This window comes from Lissotriton helveticus, chromosome 3_1 (genome assembly GCF_964261635.1).
Source record: "Lissotriton helveticus chromosome 3_1, aLisHel1.1, whole genome shotgun sequence".
In the NCBI taxonomy this organism is placed as follows: Eukaryota; Metazoa; Chordata; class Amphibia; order Caudata; family Salamandridae; genus Lissotriton; species Lissotriton helveticus.
Window position 1 is genome coordinate 80,629,284 of NC_136061.1, and position 17,669 is coordinate 80,646,952.

The following is a 17,669-nucleotide window of genomic DNA, read 5'->3' on the forward strand; positions in this document are numbered from 1 at the left end:
CCCTTAATTGTTTCTTTTGCATATGTCACCCTAAGTGGGAAGGGTATTCCCAGACATGGGTCCCATGCTCACTACACCACTGGATTCAAGCTAGCCTGGGTGAGTAGACCCACCAGGATTCAAACCCGTGGCCATGAGGTCAAGCACAGGCCCCTGCAGTGGATGCATTAGTCCACAAAGCCACCAGACCCGGTGTAGGCAAAAGTGTGAGCAATGGAGCAGTTGTGCTTGCATGTAGATACCCACAATGTGTAGGGTCATCTTTGTCATTCAGTTTAATGTTAACCATATTGACTACACGCATACAAAATTGCCAAGAGGAGAAGGCTCTTAACCCTTTGGAGATGAAATCTAGGATCAATTATAGAATACGCTCCTAATATTTCTGTTTAATTCCTGTGTCATTGAACAATATGCACACTCAGTAGCAGGGGCTGTCTGCATATTTTATGTCATGCCATACTGTCAGACCCTGTTCCAAAGGCCACAATGCTGACATGGGCTGCTGAGTCCCAAATTTGGGTGTTGACGTCATTAGTCACTGGTATACTTCAGCCCGTCTGACTATGGCTCTGCAAACTGGGCCAAGTACACCTTTGTGCCCTTGACTCTTAGTGAGGCGAGCAGTCAAAAGCTTCTCAGGGAGGCAACGGGGGGCACAAGAGCACAGAACTCAACAGTCAACAAACAGAGACAGTAACATATTGTCCCAGTGCTAATCCTTTTTTTAAAAGAAACAACTTTGTTCTCATAGCAAAATACCACACCATTCTATAGGGTTGCCACTTACAGGAGTATAATGTTATTTGTAAACTTCATTGAGGCACTAAATTCCTTACAGTACCCTCTCCTGGTATAGAGGAGATTGTAATGTCTACAGCCCAGAGTGTATAGCATGGGTATAGGAATTGAGTAGGTACAGGTGCAGTTCACTCACCCACAGGAAAGATAATCAGTGTTAGTAGCTTTCCCCAATTTGAGTTCATCCATGCAAACATCTTAAGTCGTACGACTGAGTTCTTCTGTCCTTTTAGACTCTTCTTCCACTCACAGTGAGGCCTGCTTATACCTACTCACTGCAGATGCAGTTATGCATGTACAAGTGGGTGTCAACAGTTGGGGGAAGTTAGAATACTTCTAGCATCGTTACCCCACTTTTTGCTTGGTGTCAGTATGTATTAACCTAGTCTGACTGGGACCCTGCTAATCAAGACCACAGTCACTGTGCTCTTTCCCAAAATTGACCATTGTTAGTACTTCTGTCCATTCACTATTGGCTACTGATGCACACTTGTAAATCTCAGTATATGGCACTAAGGTATCCAGGGCAAAGGTACACCAGGTATCAGAAAAAAAGAGAGTGACCCAAAACACCACAGGGGTAGGGTACCAAAAGACAAATGTCAAAATGAAATCCCCTTGGGAACCGTTAAAGTAGTTATGTCACACGTACCACGCCACCCAAACTAAGGCCATACTGAACTTGCACTTAATCACCAGACAATGAGCCAAGGAAACTAATCAATGCAAACACAATTATAAAAAGTTGCATACAATTTATTATAAACGTTGTAGCTAGCAACTTGACACCTTTTAAAAACACATTGAGCAAAAGAACAATGAAGTTTAAAAACAAATTAAAAGTGGGACAAGAGAAAACAGCAAGAACAAGTAGTTCCAAATCATATTCAAAGTGGGAAGAAATTTCTGTCCTGAAGAAGGTGGGGAGCTATTCAGGTTGGACCCACTGAAACGCGTTGACGTCTTAGTTATGTGGAAATTATCACGGATAATTAATGATTGCAAAACATCTGCTTTTTGATTATTGGGCAATTAATTTTTTGTGCATAAAAGCTGTGTTCACATATTGACATGTTTAACTACCATGGTGTTTCCTGAGTTGGAACTACTTGTTCTTGCTGTTTTCTCTTGTCCCACTTTTTTATTTGTTTTTAAACTTTATTGCTCAATGTGTTTTTAAAAGGTGTAAAGTTGCTAGCTACAACGTTTATAATAAATTGTATGCAACTTTTTATAATTGTGTTTGCACTGATTAGTTTCCTTGGCTCATTGTGTGGTGATTAAGTGCAAGTTCAGTATGACCTTAGTTTGGGTGGTGTGGTACGTGTGACATAACTACTTTAACAGTTCCCAAAGGGATTTGATTTTGACATAGGTACTCCAGGGCCTGCCATGGGCTGCAGCATGTATTCTGCCATCAATGGGAGACTACTTAAACTGTGACTACAGGCCTGCCATTGCAGACCGTGCGAGTTGGTCCTTGTACCCTTATGACAGATATAAGTGTCCTCATATCTGAGGTCAGTATACATAAAACCTATAAGACACCCCTATGGCAGGCTCTTTAGTCCTGAGGGCAGGGTGCTTGATTATGACTGTCAAGGTGCCCCTGCAACAGGTGGACACCCCTACAAACTCCAGAGTCGATTCTCCAGGCTATAAGTGCAGTCAGCTATTTTAATACATATAGTGGTATTTAGTCATTATGAAATGTCTAACTATATAGTGGCTGCACCAAACCTGGTCATATTTGGTATCAAACATTGTTGGAATCATACCCCAACACCGATTCCAGTTTTGGAGGTGTGATTTCATGTACTGGGGGGCTCTTTGGGGTACCTCCTTGTACTACCGGTAACAGCCTTTCATTGTATGACAGCAAGCGAGTGCTGCTGCCGACCACAGACACAATTCTGCCATCTTGCTGGTGCTCCAGCTCGAGCAGGGGAAGGTAGAACAATAGGCATCCTGTCACAGGGTGGTGTGACCACCTCCCAGACAGGACTTAGGGTATTGGGCTGGGGGTGCTGACCAGCGCCACCAGACTGATCTGAACTGCACATTTGGTGCCCTCCTTGCATACTCCAGTCTGAGCCAGTTCAGGGAGCCCTTGCTTCCCGCTCTGTCGTGAAACTGGACGAAGGACAGGGGAGTATCCTCTGTACAGCCCCTCCTTTGGGAGGGACCCTTGAGTTGCTCCAACCCCATCCCGTAGGGTGCTTAAGGGCTTACTCGTGGGTGGATCCTCAGATTTGTCATGGAACAAGACTCAAGACTGAAACCACGTTATTCTTTGAATATCTTTACACTTGGACTTCACTGCACTTCGCCTGGAAATTAGACTGCACCAAGGAAGATTCCTGCTGCTCCTGGTCTTGCTGTTCTGCAAGTCTTTTTCATAGTCTGTGCCTCTACCAGGACAGATCTGTGGGCATCAAAGACACCCAAAGTAATCTCCCTTGGAGTGAAGGATCCACTTCCCTGCATCTGCAGGGGATGTATGACGTTACAACGCATACTTTTACTCCGCATACCATTACAACGCGGTATTTACAACGAATACCGTTACAACGCATAGCGCTTAGAGGTGCTGGATAGTGGTAAGTATAATTTTCTATTCCAACTCCAGTCCCCGTGGACACTAGGGAAGGTGTTGGATAGAAAATTAAACTTATTCCCTATCCTAGAGCGCCCCCCAGCGCAATGCGTTGTAATAGTATGCGGAGTAATGGTCGCGTTGTAGTGGTAGTGCGGAGTAAAAAATGCGTTGTAACAGGTGTATACCATCTGCAGGCATTGCAACGAAGCTGACCTGCTGCTGCTCCTGACGTCCCACGGATTTCCCAAGGCTCAGCAGCACAGGTAGAGGTTCTGCAACTCCCTCGAGGCCTAACCTGTCCTCCCTGCAATTTGAATCCCTGTGTACCACATTGACTTGCTGTTACCAAGGCTTCTTGGCTCTGCACTCCAGAGAGCTTCAGGCTACAAGAAGCTCCAGCATCTCCTCCTGCCAAATATGGCATCTTCACTGCATCCTATGCACCGTGGTCCTTCCTTCTCGGTGAGCTGCTCGAGGTCCCCTTGCGACTCCTGTGGCTTTGGCGTGTGGGTCCACCTGAGGGTCTTCTACTGCTTCAGTGGGCATGCCTTCATGCTCTGGGCCTGGTCTGACTCTCCTGCTGTTGGTGAGTCCCTTGGAACTTGCTGGTCCCATCATTGCTCCTTCTTTGTTCTCCACGCCAGTTGCGGCTACTAACGCTTGTTGGTGCTCCTGACGGACACCAATCAGCTAGTCACCGACATCCAACGTTGGACATCTATTGCAAGACACCTGATGTTCCTGAGCATTACCTGGTCTGATGTGGACCATCTAGTGCACAACGTCTGGTCTTCCTCGGCGTCGCCTGGTCCTCTACAGCGACAGGGTCACTGTCAACTCTTTTGAACCGTCCGACATCAGTGGGAATTGCCCTTCTGTGCCTCCTGGTCACTCCTGAGTGACATAGACTCTGTCCCTTCTGCTTGCAGGTTCTTCACTTCCAGAACCCACCCTTGAAATCCACTGGGAATCTTCACCTTCTTCTCCAGAGGCACTTTTCTCCAAGTCTTCCATTGTCGTCTACGGAGGTTTCTGACTTCCCTTATAATAATAATAATAATAATCCACATTTGTAAAGCGCACAATCACCCGGCAGGGTCTCTAGGCGCTGGGGGCCGTCGGGAAGATTAAGCGAGCTATTGCCCAGAGTCACATGGTGCTGGGCTAACCTGCCGCCGGAGCCGGGGATCGAACCCTGATCCCCAGATTCCAGCGTCAGTCGCCCTGGCCGCGGCACCACACCTCTCCCTTCACCCCTATGCAGCTGGCTTCCCTGGTGTAGTTAACCTGGTCTCCAGGGCATCCAGGGTAGGGTGGCTCTCCAACCTTCCGCCCTCAATGGGAATTTGGTGGGGTCTTCTGGGAAGAGTCCTTCTGCAAAACTGCAACCGTGATTTCTCCATTAACTTCTATTGTTCATGCGGCTGTGCTCCCATTCTCCACACATTCTCCCTGGGGTTCTTGAGTACTTACCGTGGGTGGTTTCTTGAGCCACTGGCTTCTATGGGTCTTCTGGTCCAAGTCCCATCCTCTTCTGCAGTTCACATTCCACTTTCTTAATATATGGTTTGGTCCCCCTTGTGATCACTGTATTTCCTGCTACTTACCTTACTGCCATTGAAGTATTGTTTTGTATTTGTGTTGATATATCTACGTAGGAGATACACCGATGTGTTAGTGAGTGCTGTGTAATAAACAGAAGTATATTTATAGAAACATTTTGTGGTTCTTTTTGATTTAACCTACACTACATGATTAAACTGGTAAAATAAACTGCTTACCACTCCTTCAAGATAAGCCTGAAGGCTGCTCTCTACAGCTACCACTTTGAGAGTTTTCTATGGTTATCAAAGACCACTAAAATCACCATAAGGGTTGCCTGGATTAGTGCAAAGTGCATCACATAAATAAGTGTAAACCATATACTAAGCCAGCTCTGTAACTGTGGGAGCTACAGCGGCAATTTCTAATTTCTAATTTAAAACATTTCTAAAGCGCAGCGTACACCTTGCGGTTTCTTGGCGCTAGTAAATAGGGTTGGCAACTGAGGGTCAAGACAGGAGTGGTAGGGGTGAAGAGCTAAGCGGGGAAAGCCTGATTAAAAAGGAAGGTTTTTAAATCTTTCCGAAAGGAGAGATACTGAGTAGCAGAGCGGAGATGGTCAGGGAGGGAGTTCCAGAATGTTGGGGCCAAGGTGGAGAAGTTGGCCCCACCCCACTTTTTACGTTTGAAGCGGGGGGTCTGAAGAAGGGACTTAGAGGAGGACCGGAGCTCTCTTGGGGGAACATAGGGTTTTATTAAAGAAGAAATAAAAACGGGGGCAGTGCCCTGACGGGCCTGGAAGACCATGCAGCCCGTCTTAAAGAGGGAGCGTTCTTTTACGGGAAGCCAGTGAAGCTCCCTGAGAAGGGGGGTAGAATGGTGATAGCGTGGGAGGCCATACACCAACCGGGCCGCCTGGTTCTGGATCGACTGGAGTCTTCGCAGGCTGTATGCTGGGATGATAGAGGGCATTGGCATAGTCCAGCCTAGATATCACCAGGGCGGCCAAGATAATCTTGAGTACCTGAGTGGAAAAGAAGCGGGAAACAGAACGAATGGTGCGGAGGGTGAGAAAACAGGAGGAGACCACGGAGCTAATTTGTGAATGGAGAGTGAGCTGATGATTCATTTTAACACCCAGTGTTTTAACCGTGGTAGAGGGGGAAGGTGCAGGCCCAAGAGAGGGGGGCCAAAAGAGAGAGTTCCAGGGGCTGGATGAACCACCAGTGAGGACCAATTCGGTTTTATCCGGGTTCAGCTTAAGGTGGTTGTGGTTCATCCAGTCCCTGATGAATGTCATAGTAGACTGAAAATTAGAGACCGAAAGGGAAGAGGAGGACAGATCGAAGATGAGCTGGAGATCATCCGCGTAGTTGTACACGGTGACCTCCAGCTGCTGGAGTGCGAAAATAAGAGGAGAGATATAAAGATTGAAAAGTAAGGGGGAGAGAGAGGAACCCTGGGGAACACCACAAGTGACTGGGAGGGGGGTGGTAGAGAAACTGCCTAGTCGCACTGCCTGGGTGCGGTCCCTCAGAAAGGAGGAGAGCCAGACCAAGGCTGATCCCCCGATTCCGGCCGCCCTGACACGGGACAGTAAGATGGTGTGGTCCACCGTGTCAAAGGCGGCTGATAGGTCAAGGAGGACCAGTGCCTGGTGTTTGTTATCATCCATTCCCTTTCTGAGGTTGTCTAGGACTGAGACCACAACCGATTCGGTTGAGTGCCTGGGACGGAAGCCGGCCTGGCAAGATGCCAACCCCCCATTTGTCTCAATATGAGCGCTGAGTACCGCAGTGGCATGGCGCTCCATCACCTTGCCCAAAAAGGGCAACAAGGAGATGGGGCGATAGTTGGCCAAGATGGAAGGATCTGCGCCAGGTTTCTTCAAGATGGGTACTATAGCGGCTGCCTTTAGCACAGGGGTAACTACTCCCTGTGCTAGGGAGCTGTTGAGAAAGGTAATGGGGGGTTCAGGGCAGCAGGAGTAAATTTGCTGCAGGATGCGTGCCGGACAGACATCCGCCGGAGACCCCGACTTCACTTTGGGGAGGATTGCCAAAAAGGATTCCTGAGTAAGGGGGGGAATGGAGGTGAGGGGGCATTGAACAGCAGGGGAGGAAGGATCGATAAATGCAAGTGAGGGTGGTGGGATGTTGGCCTTAATGGTGGCGATTTTGTCCAGAAAATAGGCGTTGAGTTGATCACAGAGAAGCTGGGAGGGAGGGATTTGGGATGAGGTGCAAGCTGAGAATGCCAGGTCATTTACTATGCCAAAAATTGCCCTTGGTTTGTTTTCAGCAGACGCTATTTTAGCGGAGAAGTAAGTAGTCTTTGCGGCGAGGATTGCTGTTTTGTATTTAGCCAGTGATGTGAGGAAGTGGGTTTTAGATAAAGGACAGTAATTTTTCCTCCATTGCCTCTCCGCCCGTCGGGTACTCAGTTTAAGCTCTTTCAGGTGGTCGTCAAACCATCTGTTAGAGTCTTTAGATCGACAGATGGATATACGACGTAGGGGGGCCATTGGGTCACAGCCACCAGCCAGCCAGGTGTTTATGGCCTTGGCTTGAGAGGTAGATGATAAACCAGATAGGGTGGGGGTGGAGTTTTGAAGCAGAGAGGTCAGGGAGGGAAGATCCAGTCTGTTCCAATTCCGCGCCCAGGTGTTTTTGGCATGCGGAGTTTTTAATACCGGATTGCGGGAAATGGAGAAAGAAATGAGGGCATGGTCGGACCAGGGGCAGGGAGAAACTGCCACCGAAGCCACTGGGAGATTTAGGGACCAGACCTGGTCGAGTATGTGGCCATGGGAGTGAGTAGGGACAGTTATATGCGGTGCAAAGTTGAGGGACAGGAGAGATTCTGTGAAATCTTTTGAGGCCATACACTCATGTGGGTCCGAGGGCCAGTAATTAAAATCCCCCAGCACCAAGACCGAGGCGTAGTTGACCACCAAATTGGCCAACAGGTCTTGAAATGCCGGTAGGAACGAAGGCGAAGACTGAGGGGGGCGGTACATTAGGAGGCAGGTAATGGGCGGGGAAGATGAAAGAGAACGGACTACCAGAAAGTCAGCAGGGGGAATAGAGGGAAAGGGAAGTGATTGAAAATTCAGTTCCGACCGAGCGATTAAGGCGACCCCACCACCAGCCCTGCCTGCTGGACGGTCGGCCCGTAGGGCCACATAGGAGGGGGGTAGGGTAGCCAGAAGAAAAGGGAGGGAGGAATCACAATACCAGGTTTCGGTCAGGAGCAGTAGGTCTGGTTTCTCTGAATCGAGTAGGACGAACAGCTCGTGATGGTGCTTGACCGCTGACCTGGTGTTGAGTAGGAATACAGATAAAGGCGAAATGATGGGCTGAGGATCGAATAGGGGGGGACAGGGTGGCGGAGGTATATGCAACGGAGGATGTGGCGTCATGGAGGGGGAAGAAGAAGAAGCGAGGCCTAATGAAGAGACGAGCCTGTGGATAGGAGGGGGAAGTGGCCAGTGGCCTTGGAGGGCGATGAGTTCCTTTGAGGAATAAGACATTATTTTAGCATGGTGTCGTGCCCCTGGCCCCGTCCGGCCGCGGACGGGCGCAGACGGGCTTGCCTTAGGCGCGCCTTCGGCGTGCAAAAGTCGCGCCCGCTGCGCTCATCCGCTGCGCTTCCTGCCAAGACACATACTTTATGCCAATAGGAGGGAAGGTGCGGGGGGCGTGGCCGGCCGAGGGGGCGTGTCTCGCCTCGCCCTCGGGAATGGCGGCTGAAGGAAGGGAGTCGTTACAGCGAGTAGCGCTGTTTGTAAAAAGACAGAGGTACAGGTAAGTAGGGATAACAGATTAAAAACACAGTATCAATCACAAAATGCTTAAAAATTCAGCGTCCCTGCTCCCGGCTGTTTTGCCTCAGGAGCCAATCATAAATGCAGCGCCCCTGTAGGTTTAGCGGGGGGCGTGGCCGGCTGAGGGGGCGTGTCTCGCCTCGCCCTCGGGAATGGCGGCTGAAGGAAGGGAGTCGTTACAGCGAGTAGCGCTGTTTGTAAAAAGCCAGAGGTACAGGTAAGTAGGGATAACAGATTAAAAACACAGTATCAATCACAAAATGCTTAAAAATTCAGCGTCCCTGCTCCCGGCTGTTTTGCCTCAGGAGCCAATCATAAATGCAGCGCCCAAAGCCGGCGCGCTCTATTTGTAGGTTTAGCGGGGGGCGTGGCCGGCCGAGGGGGCGTGTCTCGCCTCGCCCTCGGGAATGGCGGCTGAAGGAAGGGAGTCGTTACAGCGAGTAGCGCTGTTTGTAAAAAGCCAGAGGTACAGGTAAGTAGGGATAACAGATTAAAAACACAGTATCAATCACAAAATGCTTAAAAATTCAGCGTCCCTGCTCCCGGCTGTTTTGCCTCAGGAGCCAATCATAAATGCAGCGCCCAAAGCCGGCGCGCTCTATTTGTAGGTTTAGCGGGGGGCGTGGCCGGCCGAGGGGGCGTGTCTCGCCTCGCCCTCGGGAATGGCGGCTGAAGGAAGGGAGTCGTTACAGCGAGTAGCGCTGTTTGTAAAAAGCCAGAGGTACAGGTAAGTAGGGATAACAGATTAAAAACACAGTATCAATCACAAAATGCTTAAAAATTCAGCGTCCCTGCTCCCGGCTGTTTTGCCTCAGGAGCCAATCATAAATGCAGTGCCCAAAGCCGGCGCGCTCTATTTGTAGGTTTAGCGGGGGGCGTGGCCGGCCGAGGGGGCGTGTCTCGCCTCGCCCTCGGGAATGGCGGCTGAAGGAAGGGAGTCGTTACAGCGAGTAGCGCTGTTTGTAAAAAGCCAGAGGTACAGGTAAGTAGGGATAACAGATTAAAAACACAGTATCAATCACAAAATGCTTAAAAATTCAGCGTCCCTGCTCCCGGCTGTTTTGCCTCAGGAGCCAATCATAAATGCAGCGCCCAAAGCCGGCGCGCTCTATTTGTAGGTTTAGCGGGGGGCGTGGCCTGCCGAGGGGGCGTGTCTCGCCTCGCCCTCGGGAATGGCGGCTGAAGGAAGGGAGTCGTTACAGCGAGTAGCGCTGTTTGTAAAAAGCCAGAGGTACAGGTAATTAGGGATAACAGATTAAAAACACAGTATCAATCACAAAATGCTTAAAAATTCTGCGTCCCTGCTCCCGGCTGTTTTGCCTCAGGAGCCAATCATAAAGCAACCTTGTTCAGGAGACCCTAGGCAGAATCCGCATGGCAGAGTCACAGGCGGCAGTCATCTTTGGCAGCAGTAGCCTCTCAAGGTCGGTTCAGATGTGAATTTGGATGCAAAAGATTCAATTTCTGGGCCGCGTCATGTGTGAATGTGTGCTTTCACCAGTTGCAGCTTCCAGAGTTTCTGCATAGGTAGCCACAAAGGATCTTCGACTCTGATATCTGCAGCTGCAACACCAGTCTTTTGGGCATATGGAAGGATGCCATGCTACACAATGATGGTTAGTACTAAAAAGTCTTGGAGCAGGTCAGAGAAGGAATCACTTGTGGAGACTGGGAAATTACTACAGAACATGGGTCGCTCCTGGCTTGGCTTTCCTTTTGCAGTCAGCTACCTTTGAGAGTTCCTCAGGTAGGGAATAGGCTGGATTTTTCCTCTTGGTCAGGCTCTCCTCCTGCAGGGCCAGGCACACTCTTTCCTCTCTCGGCAGGCAGGCCTCTAGGTACACCCTCAGCTCCTCTAGCAAAAAGTGCATGCTTACGTTGATGGCCAGTCACCCATGTGTGGCACCTGCCCTGCTCACAAACCTGTCCTTCAAGTCCTCTGTGGAGCTTTCTCTTCCTTGGTCAAGAAAAATGTGGAACTAGAATAAGGTATGGTGGTTTCAATCCCTATTTGTACTCGAAAAAACTATATTTGATTCTTACGATTCATAAAAGTACATCATTACAGTGATAAAATATATACAATGCATAACAAATTATTCCATATTACATTTTGTAAAAACTAAGTGTAACCAAACAGCATATATAGTTTCAAAACAAGGTTTTCTGTAGCCTGCCAATTTCTTTATCAGTCCAAGGGTGTCAGAATAAATAAATAGCTTAAAATTACTTAAAGCCCTATTCCCTGGTTTCCCTATCACAATTCATATCTTTTCCTGATTCGTAAAACAGTTCTAATAAAATTTAACACAGCGCGACAAATGACGGCATTGGACAGAGATCGTAAATGATTAAAACTGTCCAGATATGAACAAGGGGCAATTACCCTCAGAATGGGCCTAATAAAACGTGCCCTATTTGTACTCATTCTCCAGACTGAGGTTGTGGCTCCACAGTCTACGATTTCAGCACTGGTTTAGGATGGTTGCCTTTCAAATGTCATTTTCTTGTGGACTCCCAGACAGAGCCTTTGTACAAGGTGATGCATCCCACAGAAGATAGTAATGATGCTGGCTCCAAGCAAGACTATTCAAAACAATGGCAAAATAAAGTGTGAGATAGCTGCACCTGGTTGCCAACAGCCTTCCTGAAGCAGTAATCATGTGCTCACCTGGAACAGCAGAAACTCATGTCACTCTCCTCGCCCCTACCATCTAACAAATAGTAGTTCTCACGAATAACTAATCAACAGCCCTCTTCCAACTAGACTCTCATTTAACCCGTTCCATGCTCATGACGAGCTGAGCTCGTCATGAGCCGTGGAACGCTCACACGCGGGGATAATTCTCCTGCTGTGTTGAGCGTTCCACGGGAACGGGTGTGGTCATGACGAGCTCAGCTCGCCATGACCACTGGAGCACCATGCCTCATGACGAGCTGAGCTCGTCATGAGCATCGGGGGGCTGTGCGCGCCCCCCGCTCCCCAGCACAGCGGGGGAATATGCCCCGCACGGAAGGGGTTAATTTCTAAGGGTATCCACAATAAGGAGGGAGTTACCCTTTCACCTGGAAAAGGACTGGGTCTATAATCAAAAACAACAAATTTCCTTTTCCAGCATTTGCACCAAAGGAAATGGTCGTGATGGGCCTGTATCTCAAAACAGAATATGGGTCAAAAAAGTGTTGGGTCTGGTCTATGCGTGAGTTACCAAATTTACAGGCTTATATAAAACAACGATAATCAACAAAAGTGTATTCAAAGGACATAAGTGTTAAAATTTCATCAATTTATTAGAATTATTATTTAAAAAAAACAGCAAAGCTTACTGATTATACAATGTATACCATAGTTCAAAAACAAATCAAAACATAATATTTATAAAAAAAATCCATTAAAAACATGCACCATTACACATTATTATAAAAATTCATAAAATGTCATCAATTTTAAAAAAGAACAAGCAAACTGTCGACGCGGCGTTTCGGTGCCAAACACAATCTTGCACCTTCTTCAGGACTTTGTTCATAACATTGATTTCTCATTACTCATGATGACATCTCCAAATGACTGTCTCCTAGATGGACTTGGTGGGTCCCATCTGAATTAAGCTTAGTTCAATTAGAAAGACTCCTTGATAGTTAAAAAATCCTCCTTTCCTCTTCATTGGGGTCAGGGGCCACTGGTTAGGAAATGTTTTAAAATTATTTCCAATTGATCAGTAGTATCAGCTTGGCATGACGTTTTCCCTCTCAGTTCCTTATCCTGCATATTCCCCCATATTCTGTTTTGAGATACAGGCCCATCAGGACCATTTCCTTTGGTGCAAATGCTGGAAAAGGAAATTTGTTGTTTTTAATTTCTATGGGTAGCCACACCTCCATCACTTCATCGCCTTCACTTCAGTGTCAGGGTCTCCACCCTCCAGTCTCATTAATCCAATTAATACACTAGTACTGCCTGGAGAAGTTGTCTGGGGAAGCTGTATCCACCCTCCATTTTTTGTCATACTAAAACCAGAAGCTATTTTATTTCTCTCATCCACAAAGAGAGTCCTATTACCATACAAATGATGCACACCTACCGCACATTCACATACCACACAGTATGAGGTTCACCGTAAAATGAACTTTACATGAGAGAGCTCATGATAAAGTGCTCTCTCCTGCTACAAAGAAAGAGGTCCGCTCAGGATACCAGAGGAGAAGGGTGTAAGGAGATTGTGAAGTCAGAGATGTAAGACAGGAAGGGGATAGGAAGAGGGTATGAGATGAGAGAGGGTTAGAGGTAGGGTGGAGAGAAAGAAAGACAGGTAGAATTGAAAAGAGACCTGTAAGCAGGGGCTCAGCTTTCAGTAGTGCGGCAGGTGCAGTGACACAGAGGTCCAGGGGTATGATGGGCCCACTGCACCCCATATCTTAATTTTTATATTTCCCTAAGGACCCATTTTCCTTGCTTGCATTAGGGCCCATGACACCACTGCCAGCATGCTTGGGGCACCCCTCCTGATGGCAAAAGTGGAGCTTGCATTACCATGGGCAGGCCTAAGCCTCTGTGCACACATTAGAATAGCATGATGCCAGGGCCAAACCAAAATAAATCAGGATACTGATTTCACATGCAGTCAGACCCTCAGGGCAGGGGTGAGTGCCCATTTTTCGTGAAGGGGACATTTCCATCCCAACCAGTCCTATAATGTTATACTAGGTGCTGCTATATTTTATTCCAGTATACTGTGGTGTGTAATGTCACTATTTATTCCTTATAGCACATATACCATAGATGCTGCGATGCACTGTAATCGAGGCGCTCAAGCAGGCTGTCTAGCGCCATACAACCATTTTTGCACCATAGTGCAAGGGAGTGTGTGTAATGTCTAGTATATGTGTTGTACTGTGAGGGTCCCCTCCAGTACAAAACACTATGCTTAGACAAAATGTCCACACATTGAATGAGTGATGTACAGTGCAGAATGCATACATGCAATTTGTGAAAAGCTTAAAGAAAAGAAAATATTTATTTTCATGAAAGCCTATTATTCTTAGGCCCTGTATACCAATTCTAGTAGATAGGCCTGTGTGTCAAAAACCATGGGTGGTGGTTTTGGAACGCTCATGCGCCACCCATGGGACACCTTGATGCAAACTAACCCATAGCAGAGCAAAGTATTATTTGCATAATATTTCTGTCAATATCCATTGCAAAATGTTACGCCTTATAAATTGTTTGCAAAAGATTGTATTGCGTTGCCTGACTTTGCACCGGTGCAAGCCTTAATTAATATGCCCCTAAATCTCCGGCAACTTTGTCATTGTCAGTTCAGCAAGTTAGAGTTATGTATTTTTTTAATATTAAATTCGAATGTCCCAGGCTGCAATGGGGTCAGATGCAATCCCAGGGGTGGTCCCGTGACTGCCACGTAGATCACAATTGTGGGGTCCGCTTGATAGAGATTCAATTTATTATGACCTCAGTGATTTATACAGGCCCTTCCCGTGCACTGTGTCAATTATGTTCTTAATTTTAGGCTGAAACTAAGTGGAATTAAATTGAGCATACCTGAGCCAACCTCCAGCCTGCGCCTTTGATCCTCGGCTCGTGGCGTTTCTTCTATGGAAGACTTCGCTCGTAATTATCTCCCTGGACTCTGTTAAAAGCGTCCTGTCAGGACAAGAGGGAAGGGAAACGTGCGGCCCCGTGGCTGGGGGCTGGCGGCGCCTCCGTCATCTGTCCAAGCTCCCCTCTGAACGTGCAACCCATCAGGTATTGTAATGGTCAGGGCCCTCGTGCAAAGCAATCACGACACAGACACAGTGTGATAGTCTAGAGCTGGCCCAGGGCATGTGTGCCTGGCCCCTTTTTTTCGCAGAGTCACGTGACACTTGTAATGGATGGGTGTGGGTTGAGTGTGGAAGCCAGCCCTGGAGGACTGGCTGGTGGAAACACATTAGTTTATCAACACTAGACCGTGACCAGCCAGTCCCTACATCCCTCCCAAGCTTCATTAAATTTGAACAACAAGTCCAACCTGTGGGAGAGAACAAAATAATAAAACCAAAACTCTGTTGAGTCTATTCAGGTTGCTTGCAGGACAGGATGATGGAATTGGGGAAGCTGGGAGCACCCGGCATCACGGCCTGCCTCCGTAAGTTCACCGGACTACTCGGGGCACGGATGGCAGTGTAGATTTTTATTTATTTATTTATTCAAGAGTTTTATATAGCGCTGGCTAGACCCGGAGGTATCAGAGCGCTTTACATGAGGTTCCACAAAACTTACAATTACAAGATTACATCAGTTCCAATTTACATCAGTTGCTAGACAAACAGTTGCAAGAGACATAGAAGACGAGATAATTGAAGTGTAGAGGGGAAGGGGGGAAGGGTAAAGGGATAGGAGTGAGATACGGCAGAGAGACGAAAGGAAAGTCTGTCCAAAGTCCGGCTGGGTAGGTGACGGTTGAGGGATAGTCCCAAAACCCATCTCCTCTATAGCTATCAGGTAGCTCCACCGGGCATTGACCAAATAGCTTGGTCTCAATAGGAAAAGCAATTAAAGGAACATAGAGGGCAAAATAAATGGAGCGTAGAGGGGAGGGGGCATGGAAGGAGAGAAAGGGAGGATAGGGGAGGAGACAACAGGGAGATACGAAATGAAGTCTGTCTAACGGCCGACTGGGTAGGTGACGACCAAGGAGGGAGTCCACGTTCCATCTCCCCTATAGCTAAACCAGGTAGGTCCATCGGGCATCAGAAAAGTAGCTAGATCTCAAATGACGAGGGAAAAATTCACAGATAGACAGGGTGGGGACTAAGGGCCAGGACAGGTGAAGGCAGAAAGGTAGTTCGGCAGGAACTGGACTTCTCTATCGGCAGTCCATGTTGTTACAGTTCACCTGGGCACGGTGGGTCCTGTCCCACCTGGTCTCAGTGGGTGGAAATCTATTAACAAAGTTCACTTGATGGTGCATCTGGAGCAGTGGTGGAGTCTGCTGCTGATATTTCATCAAAGGCACCCTGGCTCCATGGATAGCAGGCAAGAGTGGTTGTTTCAGGGTCTGTTTACTCTTGCCATCCAAACTCTGGTGCACCAGCATCTACAGGATGGTCTTTGGGTGACCCAGTCTCCATATGCGCTTTCCCTGCTTCCTGATACCTGTTGTGGAGCGGCTGCAGACGCATCTATCTTGATGGATTCCCCTCACAGGAATCCCTTGAGGCCCTTGCCCCTGGATTGCCACAGGACAGTCTGGGCTGTGTAGGGACTCTCATAGGCCATGTCAAGGGGTCACAGACGAACTCCCAACAGGGCCACGTCCAAGCCTCTCGTGCAATCCCATGGGTGGATGGTACAATGGTCAAGAGTGCTCTCTTCAGCAGGTGTTGGGTTCACCTGGCTCACAGATGGTTTCTGGATGTCCAGCCTGCTACCGTGCCAGGTGTTTAGACGATGTATCGCTGCACTTTAGATGTGCGGGGCTCTTAAGGTGGTTAAAGTTATGCACTGGATTGTGATCACAGTCATCAATAACTGTCAGTGATCTTCTGGGTGACTGGTCTATCATCACATTTCCCTTCTACCTCTGTCTTTCAATTTTGTCTTTCTCAACGTGGTACTGTGACTTCTTGCCACGCTCTTCTCCATGACTCTTCTGACCAGGCCTCTCCCTGTGACGTGCACTTCACAGGGACCTCCCTGGTTGCGTCATGTTCATAGGACTGTCCCTCTCACTGGACTTGTAGTCATGGACCTCTCATAGGTTTCGTCCCTTCTTACGGGATCCTCTTGACGCTCTGTCTCAGACTGGAGGGGCACTTTCCTTACTCTTCCTTTCTTCACTCAACTGCGTCTCACATGCGTCTCGAGGTTGCAGCATCGTAGAGCTTGCTCCTGCCTCTCTTCAAGCATGCTTTGTGTGACGATATTGTTCCTCTTCCTCATAGGGCTCTCTCACTCTCTGGCACCTGCCCACCCTGTCCGATCTCCAGATGTGACCCTCTGCGCATACGCAGACTGTCTCTTCCTGGGTGCTCTCCACTGGTGCCTTGCGCACCCAGTCCTTGCTCCTGCGGTGGTGGCCTTTGCCTCTAGGGGGCGCAGTCCACACTCCTCATTAATGCGGTGGCAGTTCGCAACTGCTGGGAAGTTCACAACTCTCACCTCTCTCTTATGAGGGTTTTAATTTTTCATGTTGACGTGGCTCTTCCCTCAGGCCAACACTCTTGCGTCATTGTCCTTCCTCCCACGGCAGTCGGCTCACATGGAGAGGCATATGGCACACTCTTGCCCAGTCTCTTTAATGGTTAATGCCCCCGGGTACGGTCACCACTTCAGTTCTGGCCCACAGCATCCCTCTTCAAGCTGCGGGTCGTTTCCTCTGTTGAAGGGATACTTGACTGCTGCAGTGACCACCCATGGCCATATGGCATCACTGCAGCATCTTCATAAGCCCCAGCATCTTTTATCCTCGAGGTCTATTCATGGCTCACTCGCTGAGAGGTGATGCTGCTCTCCAGACAAGTAGAGTACGGTGAAAGGGTCTTTGCAGGCTGCCACCTCACTTCATCCAGGTTCACTTCCCACACTGACTGTGGGCCACAGCAGCCTGCTCTGCTTTTTGCAATTTTGGTCTGCCAACAACAAGGCGCCTCACGCCCAATTCCAGCTGCACCACTCTACCCTCCCTTTCAATAATCACCACTATAACCAACCCCATTACCACCATTGCCAGTACTACTAGCACCACCACACCCATTGCCAGGGCCATTCTTAATATTAACACCACCATTGCCAACAGGACCATTACCACAACCATTACCAGCACTATTGCCACAATTATCACCACACCATTCCTTCCTCCACTATCTGCACCAAAGTCATCATCACTATCACCACATTATTAT